General features: G+C 36.4%; 1 long non-coding RNA gene across 1 annotated transcript in view; it reads right to left on the reverse strand.

Moving 5' to 3' along the window:
• Window positions 1–280: 280 nt before the first annotated feature.
• LOC145684717 (uncharacterized) overlaps window positions 281–23,772 on the reverse strand; it is a 29,376-nt gene continuing 5,884 nt past the window's right edge. Inside the window, exons 2-3 of the long non-coding RNA XR_014131375.1 lie at window positions 20,569–20,732; window positions 281–675 (exon numbers count right to left, since the gene is read on the reverse strand). This is a non-coding gene — a long non-coding RNA (uncharacterized LOC145684717). The remainder of the gene's footprint in view (window positions 676–20,568; window positions 20,733–23,772) is intronic.

Here is a 23,772-nt window from a genome sequence, read left to right on the forward strand (position 1 = left end):
GGATGCTTGGTTTCTTTTGCAGTCGAGACATGCATCAAGTCACATGACTGGTTCATCTTCTCGGCGCATTCATTGCAATATTTTACTATTTCCCTGTTCCTAATCCTTTTTTCGTTTTCAATAGTATCATCTAGGTCGATACAGGTAAAATGAACCCATTTTAACTGACAGCCGTTACACCTTACCAGTCTACGTGAGACACGGGATCTTTTTTCTTGCTCACTTAGTGTACATTGGGTACATGGAATTTCCGATTCGCTTTGTGTTACGACAATTCTGTTGCCTGTTGCCATAGTTTCGAAACAAAGCACGAATATACATACAATATAAAATACTTAAAAACTAACAAGACAAAATTTATAAATTGAATACTATTCATAAAGTAGGAAACTCTCACTTACTCGTTCCCTGACCAACTTCCAACAATTGTATTTTAGTGTTCTTAAAATTTAACATTTATTCCGTTTCCTTTCCCATAGAGAAATCAAAAACAACAGAACAACCAACGACTATAATCATTTACTCAATAATGAATTCTTTTTATCATTTACATTCTTATGACCAATTCAATATGTGCTCAATCTTAAATTTTGATATTTAACTAATAATTCCAGATCCGTAATCATAGAAAACAACCGTTTCCATGGTAATTGTCCTAAGTCATGGTCGCCAATCCTGAAGAGAAAAAAAATCGTATAGTACAGTACGTTTAAAAAATGTTGGACCCATCCAAACAAACAAAAAAAAATCTCATTACATCGATTATAATAGTACATTACACATAATGTGAATGAAAGTATCACACAAAATAGGTCTGGAAAAGGAAAACTAACAATAAAATAGCGGAAACTACACAACACTATAAAGTACGCTATGACAGGGTTAGTACTGGTCAGGGAAGTTAGGGAAAACTCAGGGAAAATGGTGCAGGTCAGGGAAAAGGACTGGGAATCAGGGAAAGTTACGAAAATTTTATAAAATGTATTTTTCTAACATTAATTGTACACCAATTTCAGCTTAACCAACCATTAATGATCACAATATGGAATTCCTCAGATTTTTATGGGTGGTAACCCTAACAGCACAAGATGTGCTAGGGATGTGCCATTTAGGTGTCCCAGCTACTTTTTAGGTATCCGACACTTGGCACTTATGATATTCATGTGCCAAGTATGTACTTCAGCTACTTACAGTTTTAGGTACTTGATACACCTAATTGATATTTGCAACTAGGTACCACAAACAGCATTTATATACCTGGCTCAGTTTCGCACTGTAACAGCCATTTGTTGTCACTTAGACATATATCTGTAATGTTCTAGGTACATCCTTTAGGTTCATATTATTTCAGATACCCTAATAGCACAATATGTGCTAGGCATCGGCCTTTTAGGTGTTCTAAATTCATCTCCCACATTTGATGCATTTGTTGCTTCTTTTTCGAAGGGATTGCGTACTAGAAGCAATAAACTTATCAACTTTGTTAGATGTAACTGTCGCCAATCATTTGAAAGTGAATATGGAAGAATCATGAATAAAGTAAATAGACACTCGTCAGTTTATTATAAAATTACATGGCAAACAGATTTTATCTGATTCCAAACAATTATAGTCGAATATATGCGGTTAAAGGAGCACTCTGATTAGCTGAATGCAAAAGACCTCAACAATTTATCCCTCTACAAGCGACGTTCTCCTCATCGCTTCTGTGGCCAAGTCGGAAGAGCATGCGGCTGGTAGCCGAAGGTTGGTGGTTCGCGCCCACCTAGGCTAGCCATACATTTTTTTTACTTGTTTAAAGTGTTGTTTAGACTCACTTTAATGTAAACACATTACGCATATAGGCGATTTAACATATTTTGGGGGAGTAATTTTGTGGTTCATTGACGCTTACGGCATGGGGAACATACCTAGAACATACTAGACACGTTCCCCAGGTACATGTCAGGCATATGCTTAGGGAGGGACATAGACTGTGACTATCACTTACCATCCATGTGATTTCTTTCTCAGAAGTATATAAGGCACATACTGGACACATTCCCATGTACCTGAGGGAACATGATGGGCATATGCCTGCTATGTAATTGTGCTGTTAAGGAAGTGGAATGTGCATATGAGCTATTGATTATTATTTGTCTCTATGGAATAAATGTTGTCGTATATAAATAGTCACCGTTATTTATTCCTTATTATATACAGAGTCATCCAACACCTGTCGTGAAAGTCAGGGAATTCTCTGCCAAAGCTCATTGAAGGTCAGGGAGAAGTAAGGGAAAAAAGATTTCTCCAGATCAGTAAAAACCCTGTATGGGTACTTTCGCTAAATAATTTAACATATGCAAAAGAAAGACGTTGGAGGAAAGAAAAGGAAAAAAAATATATAGGAGAAACAGCGTCCAGGTACGCGATATCTTCTACTTTCTTATTTTTTAATTATTGTTTCTTTCTTTCCACTTCTCCTCCTTTCTGTATTATGAAATCTTTACCGAAAAGTTTTGTAGTGTACTTTCTACTGTTGTGTAACATTTCTATATTTCTGGTAAGTAGTTCATAAGTAGTTCATTACAAATAATATCACACTATCTTCACTAATGTATTCCAATAGGTAAGCATTGCCTGTTATGGAAGGGTTAGACATCTTTCTCTAAGATCAGCAATTTCTTTCTCTAAAAAAAATTTACTTCTCAGGGCTTCACATAGTCTGAACAAAAATGCGTCTAACATGTGACTAAGTTAATTGCGTTATAAATTTTACTTGCAAATGCCGCTATATCCAAATTACAAAGAGCATCACTGCACAAGGAAGAGGAATTTTCAAAGAATTCGTAACATTATGGTGAAACAATTGAAGAGTATTTGTTCAAGAAAATAAATGTTGGATCAATATTTCGAAATTTGTAACATTTCAATAATATTGTCAGCAGGCATTTTACTTTGTGTAAACAACTGAAAAGAAAGAAAAAGAAGAAAAGGAAAATAAAAGCCTTGAAGGAGACGAATTTACTGAGAGGATATTTCAAGGAAGTAAGTTATTTTATTTTTCGTCACCGTATAGAAAACATCTCCATGTGATATACAAGATTCATAATTTTTTTAGAAACTCTAAACTAAAGGAAATTCGTACATCTAAAATATGTTCGAACAAACGAAGCAAGCAATTTTAAAGATAATAAAAATTCACTAATTATTCATTGCAGTTATATGTTATTTCTTAGTTGTCCGAGGTTAAGTGATAGTTATTGGAATGGGATTGTGATATTGTAAATGAGGACTAAACTGAGTCTGAATTTATAGCTCAGAAATGCCCCATATAGGTATAGGTATAGTCTTAGAATAGGTATAGATATAGCAAACAATAGGAGAGTCATCAGAAAACTGGTACAGAATTGCCGTAATCCAGCCAATTTATAGGACTCCTTGGGTAGCGATGGCGCTGCTGCTCCGTTGTCGTCTTCTGCTCCGTGGGAGGAGCTAGAAGCCGTAGTCTGCAGGTGATTGTAGATCCATCTGGTGTCGAATCTTCTTGCCAAACCACGTGGTGGTGTTTGTAAACACTGGCGTGTGGAATTGTTTGTTTACTGCATCACGTGGGACATTACAATATTAATAGTTCTTGAAATTACTAATTATATAAGGTTAGAGTATTAAATGTTTGCATTAAACTTGAAAACCACCTCCAATGTATGTAGAGGTAAGATCTTCAATAGTATCAATGCTTAAGTCACAGTAATCATTCATTTCTCAAAGAATGGAAGGAAAGATTCGCAAAAATCAATTATTTTGATTTTCGAACACCAAGATATGGTGTTTCAAACACCAACATATGAGAAGATTAATTCAATATTTTCGAGAGTTATTTGTAAATCATTTTAAATTTCACTTGACGAACTTTGTGTTCTATATAAATACATGTTTCCAATATAAAATTGTTCAAGGAAATTCTTATTAAATCTATTAAATCTGTACTGTAACAACGTACAAATGGGAAGAAATGCAAAACATTTTTTCTTTCACAATGTACAACTTCAAATACTACTTTTTACTGATACAGATAGTTAACAGTTAATGAAATTGCCTTAACAAAATACAATTTACTTAATTAATATGTATTGGATCATTTTTAACCTAAAGCATAGCTTCCGTTTGTCGCGAAATTTAGACATATAACTTGTGAATTGTTTCTAGAGGATTAGTGGACTATTGTTCATCCAGTACAGAATTCAATTCAAAGTGGAGGAGGAAGTCTGCGCCGTACTTGATGTTCTTTACTTATTGATTGGTTGTGGTTGAGAATGTCAGCAATTAGACTACTTGTTCCCGTCATGATAAGGCAATGGCTAACACATTATGTGCATTGAAAATTGAAAAGTTTCAAAAAAAGGGCAGTTCATAACTCCTGTTAATTAAGAGATTGAAAAAGAAACTATAAAAATTAAAACAAAGATCATGATAAGGATTAAAGACTGAAAAAATAGAAATAAACAACCGGAAAATAACTCTAAAATAGCAATGATAATAACACACAAAAGAAAGCTCTAAAACCAGAAACCTTAGAGAATGTTAACTATTCCTATTCCACGATAGAGGTGAGAACATCTACACTATAAACAACCTCTGAAACCTGGATAAATGTGTAGACCAGAGATGGTCATTCTCCCTCATTTTGCCCTCATGAGGGCCGCCCTCACCCTCACCTCACCCTCATTTTAGTAGTTGAGGGTGAGGGCGTTGGAGGGTGAGGGCGATAAAGTAATTGAGGGTGAGTGTGAGGGCGTCAATGGAGGGTGAGTGTGAGGGAGGGTGAGGGTGTCAGTTGAGGGTGAGTGTGAGGGAGGTGAGGATGAGGGCGTCAATTGAGGGTGAGGATAAGGGTTCATAAAATTAATTATCTTGCAATTCTTCATTTCTGGAAAATATGTTAGAAAATGTAATGTAGTTTTTTTTTTTCTTAGAATTAATCGTCGTTCACAGAAAATCGTCATATCAATATTCCATCAGTTTCATACGCTTTTCATGCGCGAAGACAAGATGTTTCTCATAGATTTATTACTTTTCTATATTTATATATTTTCACTTTATAGAAATAATAATTACGAAATATATAAAAAATATCTACTGCAAGTTTTTGGCTACCGAAAATTTCAAAGTTTAACGAAAGTAACCCATTAAAAATACTAGAAGTTCTCAGGAAATAATGTTTTTTTTTTTCATGTATTCGTTCAGAAGAGAAACTAATAAATATTCATATATTCATTCATTTTGAAATTGTAACAAAGAAAAAGCTTTATTTCTTCTTCGAAGTAAGAGAAAATATATATAAGAAAAGTACAAAGCTGCAAGCCGCAATAAATAACTTTATATTTAATTATCAAATAAAAAGATATTTCCTGCTTTTGGCTATATACGTGCTTTTAGACTTCCAAACTACGCTATGCATATGAAAGGGAAGTCTTATAGAACGGCTGTGTCCGTCTGTGTGTCTGTCTGTTAACAGGTATCACATCAAAATCGGTAAGAGCTATTGACAACCGGTTTTCGGGAATCGATCCAGCATCCCAATAATAGGTTGCATCTCCTTCAACAACCTCCTACTTAACAGGTACTCTCAAATCACCTTGGCAGTCAATCTGTTAAACCGGAAGTGGTAGAAATCGGAAATTTCCGGTTTCAAATTAAAGACCACGAGTAAAAAACGGTAATAGCGATCGGCAAACGGTTTTCGGAAATAGCTGGATATGAAAGGAACCACCTTAACTCCTGCATTTCTACTAAAACTGGAAGTGGTAGGATCCACTACTACTTCAGGTTTCAATATTTATTTTCATAAACTTAAAAAGGTAAGAGCTATCGACAAACGGTTTTCGGGAATCAATTCTGCATTGCCAGAATAGGTTCCATCTCTTTCAACAATCTTACTTAAACGGGAAGTGGTAGAAGTCGACCATATCTGGTTTCAACAAACATATTTATAACTCATAAACGAATATAAAACATAGCTAGCGATAAAGAGCTTTCAGAAATCGATTTAAGGTCTTAAGGGGACAAACCACCTGTACTCCTGTATTTCCACTAAAATCGGAAGTGGTATAAATTCACAACTACTTTTGGTTTCAATATTGATTTTCCTAGATCTAAAACGGTAAATGCTATCGACAAGCGGTTTTCGGGAATCGATTCAGCATCCCAAGAATAGGTTCCATCTCTTTCACCAATCTTCGAGTTAAACCAGAAGCTATGTTGAACCACTTCTGGTTTCAACAATATTGGTCATAACTCAAAAACGGTAAGAGCTATTGAGAAACGGTTTTCGGGAAATGATTCGTCGTTCCAATAATAAGTCCCATCTCCATCGACAACCTAATATTTAAACCGTAAGTGGTAGAAATTAACTACTTCCGGTTTCTACTATTTCCAGTTTTACTATTGAATTTGTATAGTTTGGAAGTTTACCGTAGTTTCATACTGTAGAACGATACTCACTTGTTCTATCATATAATTCTTGTGTTATCAAATACTAGGTTCGTTACCAGGTACTCAATAATATTTATATATTTTCCCATTATAGGACCTAGAAAGTTGGAAGATTATAATTTGCTGTAATGTCATATTTCTATTCATGGATTCAATCAATATCATGGCTTAATGTGGAGTTAATACTTGATAGTGAATATTTGTTTAGAATGGAAAATTTTCAGAAATGGGAAGTTTTAAGCGGAAAATTTTCCACTTCACATCACTAGTTGCAGGGATGGTTTCAGTAGAGCAATTGTTAATATGTACATTTAATGGACGGAACAATGTAAAGGAGATTCTTTCTTCTAGGGTAGAAAATGTTTCATTTGTAGATGTACTTTATTTGAAGAAGCACCAAGCGAACTTTGTGGTGGACAATCACCGTATGCGGTGGTTTTCTCGGGGTTCTTCCGTTCCCTCCCACTTTCTTCATTCCACCATTTGATTCATTTCTCATCATCATCGTCTCTCTTAGTCTCGGAGCATAATTGTGGGACGTTAAACTGAATATTTCATTTCATTTTAGCCAAACCATATTTCTATAGGGAGGAATGTGCAATTTACATAAAATGCTCCCTTTGTCACAAAAGCAAGGGATAAGGAAGGATTTTCGGAAACGTGTATCCTAAAAGAGTAAATGGTAGTGTTTTTTTTTTTCAAGAAACTGTATCTCCCAGATTTCTGAAGTTAGGAAAAAGAAACTTGGAACACCAATTTACCATAAAAAATAACTTTTTTAAAGCTTTTTTGAAAATTCCACACCTTAGAGGGGAATTACACGTACGTACTATTTTACACGTACTATATTGGGCACATTTAAGTTTGTCGTATCCTGATTAATTTAGTTGCTTGAGGGTAAGTGTGAGGGCGTCATTTGAGTGTGGGTTTGAGCAAGGGCGAGGGTGAGGGCGTCGATTGAGGGTGAGGACGTTAATGGAGGGTGAGTGTGAGGGAGGGTGAAGTTGAGGGCATTAATGGAGGGTGAGTGTGAGGGAGGGTGAAATTAAGGGCGTCAATGGAGGGTAAGTGTGAGGGAGGGTGAAATTGAGGGCGTCAATGGAGGGTGAGTGAGGGAGGGTGAGTGTGAGGACGTCAATGGTGGATAAGTGTGAGGGATGGTGAGGGGAGGGCGTCAATGGAGGGTAAGTGTGAGGGAGGATGAGGGGAGGCCGTCAATGGAGGCTGAGTGTGGGGGCGTCAATGGAGGGTGAGTGTGAGGGAGGGTTAGGAAAAATGACAATCTCTGGACAGTCCTAAACATTCTATGGTGTCTGAGTATTCTGAAAAAAAAAAATATGTCGAATACTCAGTGGGTGATATCAATAAAACGGATAAGTTACTCATTACGCCCAATTTTGAAGTAGTTACTCGCATTGGTATCAATAAAAAGAGAACTGAGCACTAGTCGTCTCGGCTGACCTCGGAGAAGCCCCGCCCTTTTGAAATAACCACACCTCCATTCTCGAGCCGAGTAACTACTACGCGTTTGATATCAATAAAAATCAAAGACTCCTCTGTGATGCTAGTAACTTCTCCAAATTTGTGGAGCAAGCTAAGTAGGTGACTCCGTGCGAAATATGGAAGTGTATATGATTGTTTTACTACGTAGAAAAATTTATAAACTGCATAGAAATGTTGGAAATGGAGATTACAAAAAGCATTATAAGTTTATGAAAGAAAATGTAGTGATTAGCACAACATTTTTAAAGGAGAATCAACCGAAATTCGGGGTGGTGGACTACGTAATGATGAAAAGATGCGGGTTTTCTTCAAGGGCGCCGATCCTGTGGGGGGCCCGGGCCCCCCAAAGCTCATGTGGTCCCCCTATTGTATTTATGAATATACAATATTTGGCATAATTAGAGTGCAATTTGTCTTAAAATCCCGATATATATACCTCTGCATCTGAATGCCCTCTCCCCCCAAATTTACAGAGAAATCGGTGCCCTTGGTTTTCTTGCGTTACGTGAGTGATCCGGGATTCCAGGTCGGAATGTCAGGGGATTCTGGTGTGGCTCAAAGTACTGTCTATGGCTACCTGAAAATGGATTGTTTCCGGAAGTGTGCGTAATATACAAACAGCAAAGGCAGAGTGGCAAGAACAATATACATTTCCGGGTGCTATCGGAGCACTTGACTATATACAAGTGGCATTAAAGAAACCTAGTATTTTGGAGAGTAATACGTTAATAGGAAGAGCTATTTCGTGGCTAAGCGGTTAGCGTACATGCCTTTGACATAGGAGACCCGCGTTCGATTCCCGGCAGGAGCTCATGTGGTTTGGATTCCACGTTAATCAGTGGGTTCTGTCTCATATAGGCACGCTACTGAAAAGGACGTTAAACTAATAATCAACTCAACTCAACGTTGATAGAAAGGGTGTATACATGAGAATGTATTTTGTTTATGTCAAGGCGAAAGGGGACACGTATGGTGTGGAAAATGCAATCAGATGGACGTGATTTATGACGTGGGTGGCTGGACTTTTTTTAAAAAGAAAACAAAGGAGCCAAGTGTCTGATTTCGTTCTTAAAGCCAAACAATCTACAAAGACCTTGGACAACACGTGATATGTGCTTGTCGTGTTAATCTTGATATTGCTGGATTCCAATCAACATCCATCAGCTCAAATAGGTTCATTCCCATGGTTTCAGTATTACTTTCTTCTTTCCTTTTTTTATTTTTTCTTCTTTTTTATTTTTGTTTTATTCTCGCTCGAATATTAAAGATTCTCTTTTGAATTTGTGTCTCAGTCGTAGATGTATTTGATATTTCGTTGCATTTCACTGTAATTACCTTCAAAGTTTCGGCTTTCCTTCGTTTACTTTCTGGTAGTTGTGACTTTGAAAGTACCACTGGAAACTCTTTTAAAATATCCACAAATGCACTTTGGTTGAAGCTATCGTTGCTACTTGCCGTTTCATGGCTTTTAAGATACTACGCCGTAAGTTAAAAACAACGAAATGACTGCGCGATGAATGGGAGAAATGAGTAATCACTTCTTTTATTGATACGACTCAGTGCTACGTGCAGAGGAAGCGCGAGTAAACGTTCATAAATCTGGAGCAGACTAGACCTGAGTAGTGGCTTGTTTTATTGATTCGAAATTGAGGGAGGAGATTACTCCAGGCGTAGTTACTCCGATTCTCGAGCAGGACTTCTCAGGAGTAGTTACTTATTTTTATTGATATCACCCAGTAAGACGATACAGTCTTCACAATTCTGGACATTCTGATGCTCTGATGCTAACTATAGATCAAATCAAGGTTGAGTAATCACAGAGATCTTAAAGCTCATCCTAACGTTCCTCAAACCATGCCACAATAGGTGATTCATACACCATAGAAACTGACATTAATTGGTTCATTAAGAATAATAATAAGACCAATGTAATACCATGAAATTGCGATCCACACTAGCATAACGTCTGGGACATAGGCAGTCTAGACTAGTGGTCCTCAACCGGTGTGTCGTGACACACTGATATGTCACGTGCCCTATAGAGTGTGTCGCGAAATTTTAGTATTAAAAATTTTGAAGCATTTAATAATGGGTTAAAATGAATTTTGAAATAGTGAAGCGGCTGCAATGCTGAGTACAACGTATTTTTAGGTTACAGTAAAAACAAGGGGTGTAGGCCTCTTAGGTCTCCCTTCCTTGGTGTTCCCAGGGTTAATAATAAATTAATTACAATTTATAATATTATTAATAAAAATCAAATAAATGTATCGCGATGTCGTTAATCGAAAAAAGGTTGTCGTTCATCAAAACAGTAAGGTGTGTCGTTAATAAAAAAAAAGGTTGAGAAGCACTGGTCTAGACCATTCATCTTTTGAGCGTTCGCCGAAAATAAATCCGGCATGATTTTTGGAAATAGAGTTTCCAGCTGTTGGTAAATCTAAAGTAGGACACATTTATCAAACATGTGCATATTTCTGGTTCTTCATTTCCACATTTGTACACAGAACAATTTATTAAGAATAATAGAAATACATATATCCATGAAAGAAAACATCAATGAAAATTTAAACCGAAAACACACGAAACAGAAAACTTGTAGTGTCTCATGATGGCAGTTGAACAGAGAACTATATTGAACCGGTCATTGGTGGTGATTTAACAACTACCAACGTGAAAAATTTTAGTGATAGCAGCATACTGATATCTCGATAGGTATGGGTACATAACATGTGTCAAACTTTACAAATGCCGCTAAGAATTTCTGTCGCATATTTTAGATGTGTTTCAGGTAATTTGTTATTCCGGTAGAGTATATAATACGGCCTCTTAGGTGTAATTCTGCAGGTTGAAAATTTTCTTAAAATTTGGGACATTCTGCCTCGTTCGCGACAGGTGGCAATCGTAATTGGAAGCAAGGAGAAAGTTGAATCTTCGGAAGTTCCTTCCAATCATAAGGGTCTATGTTTCATGGTCTCGTTACAACCACTTTTGAATTACTGAGATTGTGGCAGTGATAATGGTTTCGAAATCACAATCAAACCGCAGTTATGCAATCCGACCGCATGTTGATGTTATATAGAGCTTGTAGGACTGTGATTATAGAAATATTTCGTTTTAAATTACATTTGAGTTTGTTATGAAGCACTAGCTCTATGCTTCTTCGTGGCAATTCTCTGTAATGATGAGTGATCCCTCTGTTGGATTTATGTTATGGCAACATTGATAGCGAGTTTTGTTTTTTTTTTTTTGTCTCTTTGTTCTTCCGCTCGTTTTTTATATGCTGTAGTGCAAGTGCTAATCTTAGAATTAAAATAGTACTTTTTGCCTTCTATAATATAACATTAACGTTTTATAGTAACATCTGGTGACCGTGACACGATTGAGAAACAACTTAAATAATGGAGAAGGCAAGAAGAGTGAGAACAGTGGCAAGAGCTGTATTTACAAAACTCGATAAAAATGTGGAACACTGTTGAATGCCGCGAATGTGAACATTGACGAAATTAAACTGAACTTTGAATTGTTGGAGGATAAATACAGGGCGGTTAATGAAGCACACAATGAATACATCGAATTGTTATTAAAAGAAGGAAAACCGTTATGAAGACTATCAACAAGTGTTGAATGAATGGATATATGATGATGTAATAGAAGTAGTTCCACCCGAAGAAAAGGAGAGAGGAGGACATTATTTACCTCACCGCCATGTAGTTAAGGAAAACAGTACGATGAAAATACATTTCGTTTTCGACGCGTCAGCCAGGGAGAAAAAATATCCTTCATTAAATCAATGTTTAGAAAAGGGGATTAATTTGATCGAAATGATACCCTCAATTTTGATAAAGTTTAGATTAAACAGAATTGGAGTTATATCCGATATCAAGAGAGCATTTTTACAAATTAGTGTTTGTAAAAGAGACCGTGACTCTTTGAGATTTTTGTGGGTTGACCAGGAGGGAAACGAAAAGATATTTCGTCACAAGCGTGTTGTTTTTGGTGTGAACTGTAGTCCATTTCTGCTGTGTACGGTGATAGAACATCATCTTAAGTTAGAAATGGAAAAACATAGAGAGAGAAAGCCAATATTTCAGAGAAGTCATTGCTCAGCTTTTAAAGTCCTTTTATGTGGACAATTGCGTTACCAACGTAAAGGATGAAGGGGAGCTTCATCACTTGATTCATGAAAGTACTCAAGTAATGGTGAAAGCTGGATTTGAGCTGAGAGGGTGGGAGTACATTTCTCTTGGAGAGATGGAGCAAGACAACCGAGTACTGGACTTAGGTCTATAGTGGGAAACGAAATCTGACACTTTGGCAATAAGACCAGAATGCTGTGACGGGTTGATACGAGAAGTTATTACGAAGAGACATATCTTGTCGTTTGCAAACTGCATATTTGACCCCATAGGGATTACTTCTCCAGAGACGTTATGGCCAAAGATCCTTTTGCAAGAAATTTGGCGATTGGAATTAAGTTGGGACAAAGAAGTACCACGGGCAGTAAAGAAGAAATTTTTACAGTGGGTGGATGAATTGCCTTCGTTAAAAGAACTTTCATTTCCTAGATGTATACAAGGAAATTCAGAAATTTGTAGCCTACATGTGTTCTGTGATGCGAATGAAAGAGCATATGCTACAGCAGTTTTTCTTAGAACTGTTACCAGAGAAACATTAATATGCAGTTAGTACAAGCCAAGGCAAGAGTTGCTCCTATAAAGAGCAACCATAACAAGATTAGAATTATTGGCAACTACTATTGGTGGGAGACTAGCTTCTTCCGTGATTGAGGCCTTGAATATTGAAGGTATACAGATTTATTATTCGACAGATTCTGCAAGGGTTCTTGCATGGATTAAACGAGATGAGCAATGGAATATTTTTGTTTGGAATCTAGTACAAGAAATCCGAAAATTAAGTGAAAAAGAAGCTTGGTATTATGTACCAGAAACCATGAATCCGGCGGATTTATCACCCAGAGGATGTACTTCAAAACAACTGCTTGAGTCGAAATGGTGGGAAGTCCTTCGTGGCTGCGACGACCCAAGGAGGAATGTTCAGAACAGAAATATGAGTACACAGAAGAAATTATTACACAGGAGAAGAAAAAGACGGTCTTATCAGCTATGCTTAATGTTGAAAAGGAGGACAGCGACTGGTATTATCGGTATCCTTCTAAGTACAAAAATTAGTTCGCATAATAGGTTTGATAAAAAGATTTATACACAATTGTCGTTATAAGCAAAGAAGAAACAACGAACTGTCTGTTGAAGAATTGATATCGGCAGAGAAGACTGTTATTAGACTTGTCCAAACAGATTCCTTTGAGAATGTTGACGACAAGAATTTGAAATTTTTGTGTCTGTTCGAAGTCAATGACAAAATCATCAGAATAAAAATCAAAATTACAAAACTTTCAGATGTTGAAACGTTTTGTTATCCAGTTGTGTTGCCAAGCACACATCCAGTAGTAAAGAGATTAATTTACGATAAACATGTGGAAGCTTGTCACGTTGGTGTACAAGGTTTATTGAGTCTTCTTAGGGATCAGTTTTGGATACTCAAAGGAAGAAGAACTATTTGATGTACGTGCGTCATATGTAAACGATATACTGTCAAAAAGTTAGAACCAATCCCTGTAGTCCTATCTGAAGATCGAATCAGAGACGCAGCAGTGTTGGAAGTAACGGGAGTGGATTTTACCGGACCAGTTAGACTACGAGATGGAGGAAAGGCTTGGATTTGTATATTTACATGTGCAGTATATAGAGCAGTACATTTGGAGTTTGTTTCCGGATTATAACTAGTGACTTTCTTGAAGCCCTTAGAAGATTTATAGCGCGTCGAGGCCGTCCTTCGGTCATTTACAATAACAATGGCACGAATTTTGTTGGAACAGAAAATTTGTTGAGTAGACTCGATTTTGAATGTATAACGCCTTTTGCAACTGTGAAACGCATCAAGTGGAAATTCAATCCACCCAGTGCTGCTTGGTGAGGTGGATGATGGGAGCGTTTAATTCCATTAATGAAAGGACTGTTAAGAAGAATACTTGGGAAGGCTTCACTAAATTATGAAGAATTCATTACAGTGTTGTGTGATTATGAAGCTCTCATGAATGGTCGGCCGTTAACTTATGTTTCTGATAATAGTTCGGATTTAGTAGCTTTAACCCCATCTATGTTTCTGCAGCAAGTTAGGGAAGTAGGAGTACCGGATCTCGACAACTTGGAATCCGTTAACCTACAAAAACGGCTGATATACTGTCATAAACCTAGGCAACAATTACGCAGTAGATTTCGCAGTGAATATTTGGGACAGTTAGTGCAACATTGGAGATCTAGAAGAGACCATAGTGAAATTAAAAAAAAATAAAAATAAAATAGATGTTGTACTTGTAGAAAATGACAACTTGAAACGTTTAGAATGGCCTTTAGCAAGAGTTGTGGAATTATTACCTGGACGTGACGGTGAAGTACGACTTGTGCGGTTGAAGACACGTACCAGATTGGTGATGAGACCAGTGCAACGACTTTTTCCCCTGGGAGTTCAGTCAAATGAGATACCACAGGTGTTGAAAGAACCAGCAGTGTATCCTAGTGATGAACAAATGGACGGAATGAGTGATAAAAACACAGACTGAATGTGAAACAAAACTTTAAAGTATTACAACTCGAACTGGTAGAAAAGTGAAACCTCCTACCATTAAATCCTTTGTATATTAGAAATAAATAATGTTTTTGTTGTGGTTGAGTTACTAGTCCCCTCAACGTAGCTCAAGGTGGAAAGGTGTTGGATTTATGTTATGGCTACATTGATAGCGAGTTTTGTTCTTTTTTTGTTTCTTTGTTCTTTCTCTCGTTTTTGCTCTAGTGCAAGTGTTAATCTTGGAATAAAATAGTATTTTTTGCCTTCTATAATATAATATTAACGTTTTATAGTAACACCCTCACACCTACGCTTGGGTGGTTTCCATCCTCTGTTCTTATTCTCTGATGATGTCTTGTTACGAATTCTCTACGTCATTAACACGTTGGACACTGTTGCTCGATGGATCTAATTGCTCTGGCAGTCTTAGATCTAATTGCCCCAATTAAGCATATTCCACATTTTCCACTTTTTGAAAATCTGCGAGGCCTCTCATTTTCCACCACCAATGTTTGGTCTACCTAAATCCGTATTATCATCCAACACAACACTAACACAAGACAGTTGTAATGCACAAATGTTCAGTGTTCCTAATTTACAAAGATTACGCAGTACAGTATATGGGTGTTTCCATCATTTTGATAGCTAACTGTCTGTTTCAGTTTTTTTTTTTTTTTTTTTTTTTTAATCTCGATGATCGCGAAAAAGTAAGAATTTATTTTAAAAAGAAGAGAGAGAGACAGCGAGAAGAAAAATGAATATTTTACAAATTATCTTTCACAAAGCATAAAGTAACTTTAAATAAAATAGTTCAAAAGTAATCAATAAGTGCTTTGGATGGCCGAGTATGTTGAGACATGAAAGCATTTATTCTCCCTTTAATTCGGACATTTTCTGTTTAACATAGATTAGACCTTCAATAGTGAAGGTTACATGAAAGATTGAAGTTTAAGAGATTTTAAAGTTCTTAAAAGGTTATATTATTCTGTTTGTATCAAAATTATTCTCATTATTGTTAACAAAGAGTTAAATGAATGTTAAAAGACTAGGATGTCGAAATGGATACTAATGTAATCTCTAGGATGTGGAAGTGCATACTAATGTAATGTTTATGCATTAATTTTTTACTGTTTGACTTCAGTAATATTCAAGAGGTAGGCAAGAGCCATTCTACTAACTTCATTTTAAACATAGCTTTTCTTGAATATATATATATGAGAACGGTCTTACCCGCTTTCAAGATTTGGGCTGTGTTTGAAACAGAATTAGAGCTTCACAAAGTTTTGGGGGGCCAACTTCACATTAGCCCCCAAGTGATTGGGTCAGACGAGATTTTTATTGGGCTGGATAGTACTTCGTTTGGGCTATGATAGTTTCCGAAATTTGGGCTATTAAACTCTTTGAAAAGTTATTTTCCTGCTTCTTTTGTCGGGGCCATCTTCACTAATGTGCTATTTCTGACAAATACTTTTGCTAGTTAGTACAATTTTCTCTCTCTCTCTCTCTCTCTCTCTCTCTTTTTTTTTTTTTTTTTTTTTTTAGTTCTTTGAATGTTATTTTTAATGGAGATGATACTTGTGCCAATTAATTTGAAATAGATTAAGATACCAGTTATTATAAACTCAAATATACGATGTTTTCTTTGTCTTCATGTAATTCAATTCGGAATTCTTTTTTCATAAGATTTTGTCTAATGCTGCTCAATATGCAGATATCCAGATTTTAGTATTTCATTATACGAAATCCGGATTTCGGCTTTAGTCATTTCATTATCCGAAGTCCGTTTTCGGTTCTTGACATTTCATTATCCGAAATTCTAATTTCGGTTTCTGACATTTCATTATATCGGAAATCCAGATTTCGGTTTCAGTTGAAATTCTAAATCCGGATTTTGTGAATCTCAATTTTTGACAGCGCTAATTTTGTGTACGTAGTTATCGGCTTTAATCCCCTAAATTTATTTTACTTAAAAACAATTACTGTCTTAATAAACTGTAAAAGCAATAACCTTACAATTGGAATGGTTATATATGGTAAACGACCTATGAATAAGACACTGGTGAAAATTATATATACTACATACATAATTGAATTGCGTCAAACCTTGAAGAATTATGTCCAAATAATTTTTATATCCATTCATTCTTTCCTTTTTACGTAAGCCTTTTGTGAATACGTGGATAATATATACCTGTGTTTGATGCAGAAAGCTCTAGGTTTGATTCCCAATGGAGTCTCAAGGAGCATACAGTATTCTAACTAGTCTCCTTTATATTATTATTATTATTATTATTATTATTATTATTATTATTATTATTATTATTATTATTATTATTATTATTATTATTATTATTATTATTATTATTACTATTATTATTAACAACAACAACACAGCATATAAAGAGGAAAAACAGGCGGTTTATATCTGAATACCAAAATCCATGGCGAGTCTAGGAGGCAATGACACCGTTTACGAGCTTCTCGGTTTGAGTTCCGGAGAACCAAGTATTCGGGCTCGAGCTATAAATCGTTAAAAGTTATAGGGCATCGGCCAAACATGTTCAAAACTGCTCGGCCCGGATTTAGGGCTGTCAACGGCTCGAGCTGCTCGGGTCACAGCTCATTCACTATCGAGCCGAACCGAGAAGTTGGCCGAGCTTACAACCCATCCAACCGAGCCGGCTCGAGCCATGGGCTCAGTTGAGCCGAGTCAAACCGAGCCGATGGACTCATTTCAAACCAGCCTGGTCAAGCCATCGGCTCAATTGAGGTAGTATTAATTCAATTGTTCGTAATTATTTTAAATTATGTTTGCTCAGTTTCTGTTCTTACTTAGTTGACATTTGTTCTTTCCTCCCTCACCCTTTATTTTTTTCTAGTGAAAGCGGTTTCAGGATGAATCACATGATTGACAGGTGGACCGTGTGAGAATGCACGACACCTGCAGAATGATTAATCCGATAAGGAAGACGGTGCGAAATTGCTCGATAATGAGCACTATGTGAAACTGCACGGTGCGAAATTGCACGGAATCATTTTAATGGTTTTGGGTGACTACTTCCAACCTCTGCCAAATATAAATTTAGTACTATCGTAGAAATTATTAATGACGAAATTCTGTGTCAAAACCTCTTGCATAATGTGTGGAACATTACATCTTTCTTCACCATTTGGCGTTCCACCGATGTATAGTCCAAACAGTTTATAAGATAAGAAAAATTCCTACCTATTAGATTAAAACCTATTATTTCCGCCAGCAAAACATCTGAAGGTCTAACCCTCTTTCAAATACTGACCAAATCTTAATAGCCCAAAACATTAAAACTTGCTGACCCAATCACCCCAAACGAAATACTATCCAGCCCAATAAAATTTCCGTCAGGTCCAGTCACTTGGAAGGACTTGAACTTGGCCCCCCAAACTTCGTGAAGGTCCAACTATTTCAACTACAGCCCAAATCTTGAACTTTGCTACACTGCAAGTCGACACAAAGTATTGCCAATTCTAGTAAACGTATTTGTCAGAAATTTCATATTAGTGAACTTGGCCCCGACACAAGAAGCAGGAAAATAACATTTCAAAAAGTTTAATAGCCCATATTTCGGTAACTATAATAGCCCGAACGCTAAAAGTTGCTGACCCAATCAGCCCAAACGAAGTACTATCCAGCCCAATAAAAAAGCTCGTCTGCTTCAATCACTTGGGGGCTAATGTGAAGTTGGCCCCCCAAAGTTTGTGAAGCTCTAATTCTGTTTCAAACACAGTCCAAATCTTGAAACTTCCTAAATTGCTAGTCGACACAAAGTACTGTCAATTCCACTAATCGTATTTGTCAGAAATATCATATTAGTGAAGTTGATAACGACAAAAGAAGCAGGAAAATCACTTTTCAAAGAATTTAATAGCCCATATTTCGTAAACTATAATAGCCCAAACGCCAAAAGTTGCTGACCCAATCAGCCCAAACGAAGTACTATCCAGCCCAATAAAATCTCGTCCGGCGCAATCACTTAGAGGCTAATGTGAAGTTGGCCCCCCGAAATTTGTGAAGCTCTAATTCTGTTTCAAATACAGCCTAAATCTTGAAACTTCCTCAACTGCTAGTCGACACAAAGTACTGCCAATTCTAGTAAACGTATTTGTTAGAAATATCATATTAGTGAAGTTGGCCCCGACAAAAGAAGCAGAAAAATCACTTTTCAAAGAGTTTAATAGAACATATTTCGGAAACTATAATAGCCCAAACGCTAAAAGTTGCTGACCCAATCAGCCCAAACGAAGTACTATCCAGCCTAATAAAACTTTCGTCTGGCCCAATCACTTGGGGGATAATGTGAAGTTGGCCCCCCAAACTTTGTGAAGCTCTAATTCTGTTTCAAACACAGCCCAAACCTTGAAACTTCCTAAATTGCTAGTCGACACAAAGTACTGTCAATTCCACTAATCGTATTTGTCAGAAATATGATATTAGTGAAGTTGGCCCCGACAAAAGAAGCAGGAAAATCACTTTTCAAAAAGTTTAATAGCCCATATTTCGGTAACTATAATAGCCCAAACGCTAAAAGTTGCTGACCCAATCAGCCCAAACGAAGTACTATCCAGCCCAATAAAAATCTCGTGTAGGCCAAACTTTTGGGGGGCCAACTTCACACAGGCCAGCAGGCATATTAATGATAGTAATTCAAAATAAACTTATAAATAAGCATAGGATGAATAATATTCACGGGCAATAATTGATCAATTGTTATAAAATATTCATTAAATCTAGTGTAAGCATTTAATCATTTATTGATATTCAAATATATGCAGCAAATATCGCGACTATTTTGTTTAAATCGTATGTATGTCGACATCTATTGGTTGCTCTAAAATGTAATGCCTAGGTTGAAGCGCCATGAAGTTGCGCTGTGCTAAAGGAGACAGACATTAATAATACGTAATGATTTTGAAAGAATTGATCGAATGAGGATTTGCGAGAAAATGGAAAAAAAATAATAACAATAGATACAATGTTCTTCATCACAAACTCACTTGGTCATAGATCTAAAGTAGAACCCCTTGTCATATAGGTGCACACTAACACTGAGTTACCTGTATCCTTATTCCTCTTCCCACGTAGCAAACAACAGATTGTTTACAGATTGTCATCAGCTCCTATACGTTTGTTCTTATTTTATTTTATTTTTCTTTTTTGCGGGAATACTCCCATTTTCCCGCGAATCCTCACTGGATCAATTCTTTCAAAAGCATTACGTATTATTAATATCTGTCTCCTTTAGCACACAGATCATGACTGTGGCTCATGAACCTGCAGATGTAATGATTTTATTTAATTTCCTTTTACCACTAAATTCAGCCCCAGCTGTAGATAAGCAACCACGCACAGCACACCAAAAATCCTACGTCTTTTTTATTTTGTTCAAGATATTTATTGTCTTTCAACGTCTTTTTGTTACTTGGTGGTACATTATTCTATGTGTCATGACTCCAACCCATCTGTCCTAACGGAATATCCGGGACCCTCACTTCCTAGGGAGATTCTCTTGCGTCGCCACTGAACGATTCAGAAACATGCATTTTTGGATAAAGTATATTACAAGTCTAAGACAATAACATACCGCCTGAACTCAATGTCTTATAATTTTGGAGATATTCTCCCCCAAAGTTCATTTTCCCACGGTTTTGGAAAGTCCTAGCTCTGAAACTATGCACTTTTGACGACGGTTCCATATGAACTTTTTTTCCTTATTCTGATGTGAGGAATCGCCTATTTTAGTTTGACAGTCTAGTTCATTAACACCCTGTATATACCGGTTGGTATTTAAATGACCATATTGTACTACTCAGGAAGATATTTAAAACACCCCAGTAGAATACATACTAACAAATTCTCTAAACCTAGAGAACTATTGAAAATAATAAGATTAAATTTGTATAATAGCTTACCATTAGTGTCTTAAACGACGTTGCGCTGCCATTAGGACAGTTTTATCCGAACGTACACGCATACGGAGGGCCAGCTTGAGGAGTTAAAACCACTCGAAGCATATTATTGCCTAACATCGTTTCTTGCTGTGAACTGCTTGCTGCTAAGAATACATGTTAGTAATCTAAAAGATAATAGAAATCGTAAATGTTGACATATCTACTGGTATTTATTTCGTTATTCACAAGGAAGTAAGGAAAGATTTTTTTTAAAACGGATTTTTGACTACGAAAACAAGGATTATCATCATTAGAGAGATTTGGTGTTTTCTTCATTATAAAATTTTACAATCTGCGGGATAGGGTCCTGATAGTTAAAATTTCCTTAGACGTGTACAAATAAATTACTAGACACTAGATATAGGCGTGGAAGTAGTTCACCTGCAACTCAACAACTGTTCTTAAATTTCCTTGACACAGTTCGTCACTCATAGACAGTGTTATTCCAGCTTTTTTTTTTTTTTTTTCTTGAAAGCTCTGTACTTTATTTTTAGAGCTCGCACTCGTTTTGTATTCATGTCTATAGATTTTTACAATGTAACAGGTAATTAGTAGATCTTCATAATGTAATATATCCGCTCCAAATATGCTACCCGTAAATGGTATTAAATCCAGGCATATTTCATGAGCAGTTTTGCTAATCAAGAATGAAACAATATTCGTATCTACCAATCAATAAAAATGGGTCATTCCTAAATATTTTTACTATCCACATATATTATGTTACAGCCTAACTTCAGCTATTTAATTTCCACCACTTGATTTAGGGACATTCCATGTCAAATCAACAAGTCATCAGACTTGACCATCTCAGATTTTTGTAAAAATTGGTGTACAGCTTTATTACAGTAGGAGATGATAAAATCCCAAATATTACCTCTCCCCCTGAAAGTGTCCCCATACAGGGTGTTCAAAAATGTCAAAAAACGCATTTTTTCAGTTACGGTGATAATTAAAAATTGTCATAAAATGATTAATATGTGCACTAGAGACGTGAAACAAACACCATTGGAAAGCTTAAAGATTGCTCTACAAGTGTACTATATTGAAAAAACCTGTAAAATAAAAAATAACACTTCAAAAATTCAAATTAAGATTTGAATTTTGAATTTCGCATAGAAATGTCCCTCTGAATTTGTTCAAAATTTTTCAGATTGTAGTCTCATATGTGTACTAAAACACCATAAAGTTGTCTTTTGGGCACTCAATGGGATCCGATTCAAAATTCAATATAAACCAAGCATTGCACGATATTGACCATGTGAATATCTGGGTTCAGATCGATAACCAGTGGCGTAACAAGACGGGGGCCAAGGGGGCATTGCCCCCCTCCAGTTCTGGTAGAAGTTATTGGGGGCGCCGAAGGCGCCTAATGATTATTTTGCCTTTTTAAAGCCGATTGAAGAATGAAAAGTTTATGTACAAAAGCAGTGTTTTATATGCACTGCCAAATCTTCGACAAAATATAGAGTGCAGTGTCTTGTATTATTATAACTAATCGACACTTTTTCTGTTCCTTTTGTGTTGTCTAGGGCACTTTTGATACAATAAAATAAAGAAATAAAAATTACCTATATGACAGTCAAGCAGCGATATAAACATTTTCTTAATCCTTTGTCGCCCCTCATTATGTACGGGCGACATAATGCTTCGATAGAATAAAAAAGGAAATAATGTTACAATGACGGAGTATTGTAAATATATTAATTATTCCTTTCGTCGCCCCTGATTGTATGGGGGCGCCTTTTATAGAATAGAAAAGAAATAATATTGCACCAAGGGGCGCTGTAGATACATTAATTATTCATTTTGTCACCCCTTATTGTATAAGGCGCCTTCGATAGAACAAAAAACGATATAATATTGCACCAAGGGCGCTGTAGATATATTAATTATTCCTTTTGTCGCCCCTGATTGTGTAGGGGCGCCTTCGATAAAACAAAACAGGATGTAATATTGCACCAAGGGCGCTGTAAATATATTAATTATTCCTTTCGTCGCCCCTGATTGTATAGGAGGGCCTTCGATAGAACAAACAAGGATCTCCTCAGCTACAGCGCAGCAGACAGACCCCGAAAAGACTTGAACACTCGCTGACATCCGTGGAAAATTACCAATTCAACACCGCGGAAGAGAAATTACGCGCAACCTATTATGAATGTTTGGACAATATCATTTGCAAAATTGAGTCGATTCCATCAGCCTGAATTGAAGGAGTATCGTGCAATAGAGGATGTAATTCTGGAAGGTAACTTTTCTCAAGACATTAGTGATATTTTAAAAGAATACCATGTCAATCCGGACCACTACAACTACAGATGCTACAGTTACTCACTACTATTTCTACTTCAAAAAATCTGAGAGACCTGCTTGAGAACTTCAAGAAACTCTGTAAAGAAACAAGAGAGTAGTTTCCTGAAGTGTTGCAAGTCCTTCGTCTCCTGCTTGTCATCCTGGTGACAAGTGCAACTGCCGGGAGAAGTTTCTCAATGTCGCGGCGTCTCAAAACTTATCTGAGGCCCACAATGACCCAGTTTTTAATGCATACCCAGACAGGCTTGACTCACTGGACGCAAAGGAACTGTGTAGAGAATTCACAAATAGCTCCTACCGTGCGACTTTCTTCGGAAAAGTGTGAATTCTGCTCTTTGTGCAGTTTTTGTGTCGAAATGAGCTATAGGATCACAGTAGCTCGTTACTTTTTACATTGAACATTTAATCAAATTGAAACTATGTTATTCCGTTTTTGATAAATATATTAAAAGTTGGATGTTACGTAAGCAAGGGCTCAAAAAACGGCTTTTAAAAATGATTTTTTTTCAGCGCTTTCATGCCTGTCAAATTTTGATTTTTTTTTTTTTTTTTAATATTTCAACTTTAATGAAGAAAGTACTTTCCACCTTTGTTCCCCATTATAAGAAGTAAAAAGACTTAATTACTGCATTCTGAAGAAAAATAAATATGAGAAGTTCAACAATCAAGAATAATAGATCACTCATAAGGAAAAGAAGGGCAAGGGAACTTTTGGTACAGATCTGAACCATGGCGTCGACCTTCGGAATTCGCTTTATAAATCTCTAGTAAATCTTTTCACATCGTGTTTTTTGCATTCATTCAAGCGGGGAAGCATCGAAGAATGTTTTCATGGGCATTTTGCAGTCACGC

Source organism: Thermobia domestica, chromosome 5 (assembly GCF_964235325.1).
Source record: "Thermobia domestica chromosome 5, izTheDome1.hap1.1, whole genome shotgun sequence".
NCBI lineage: Eukaryota > Metazoa > Arthropoda > Insecta > Zygentoma > Lepismatidae > Thermobia > Thermobia domestica.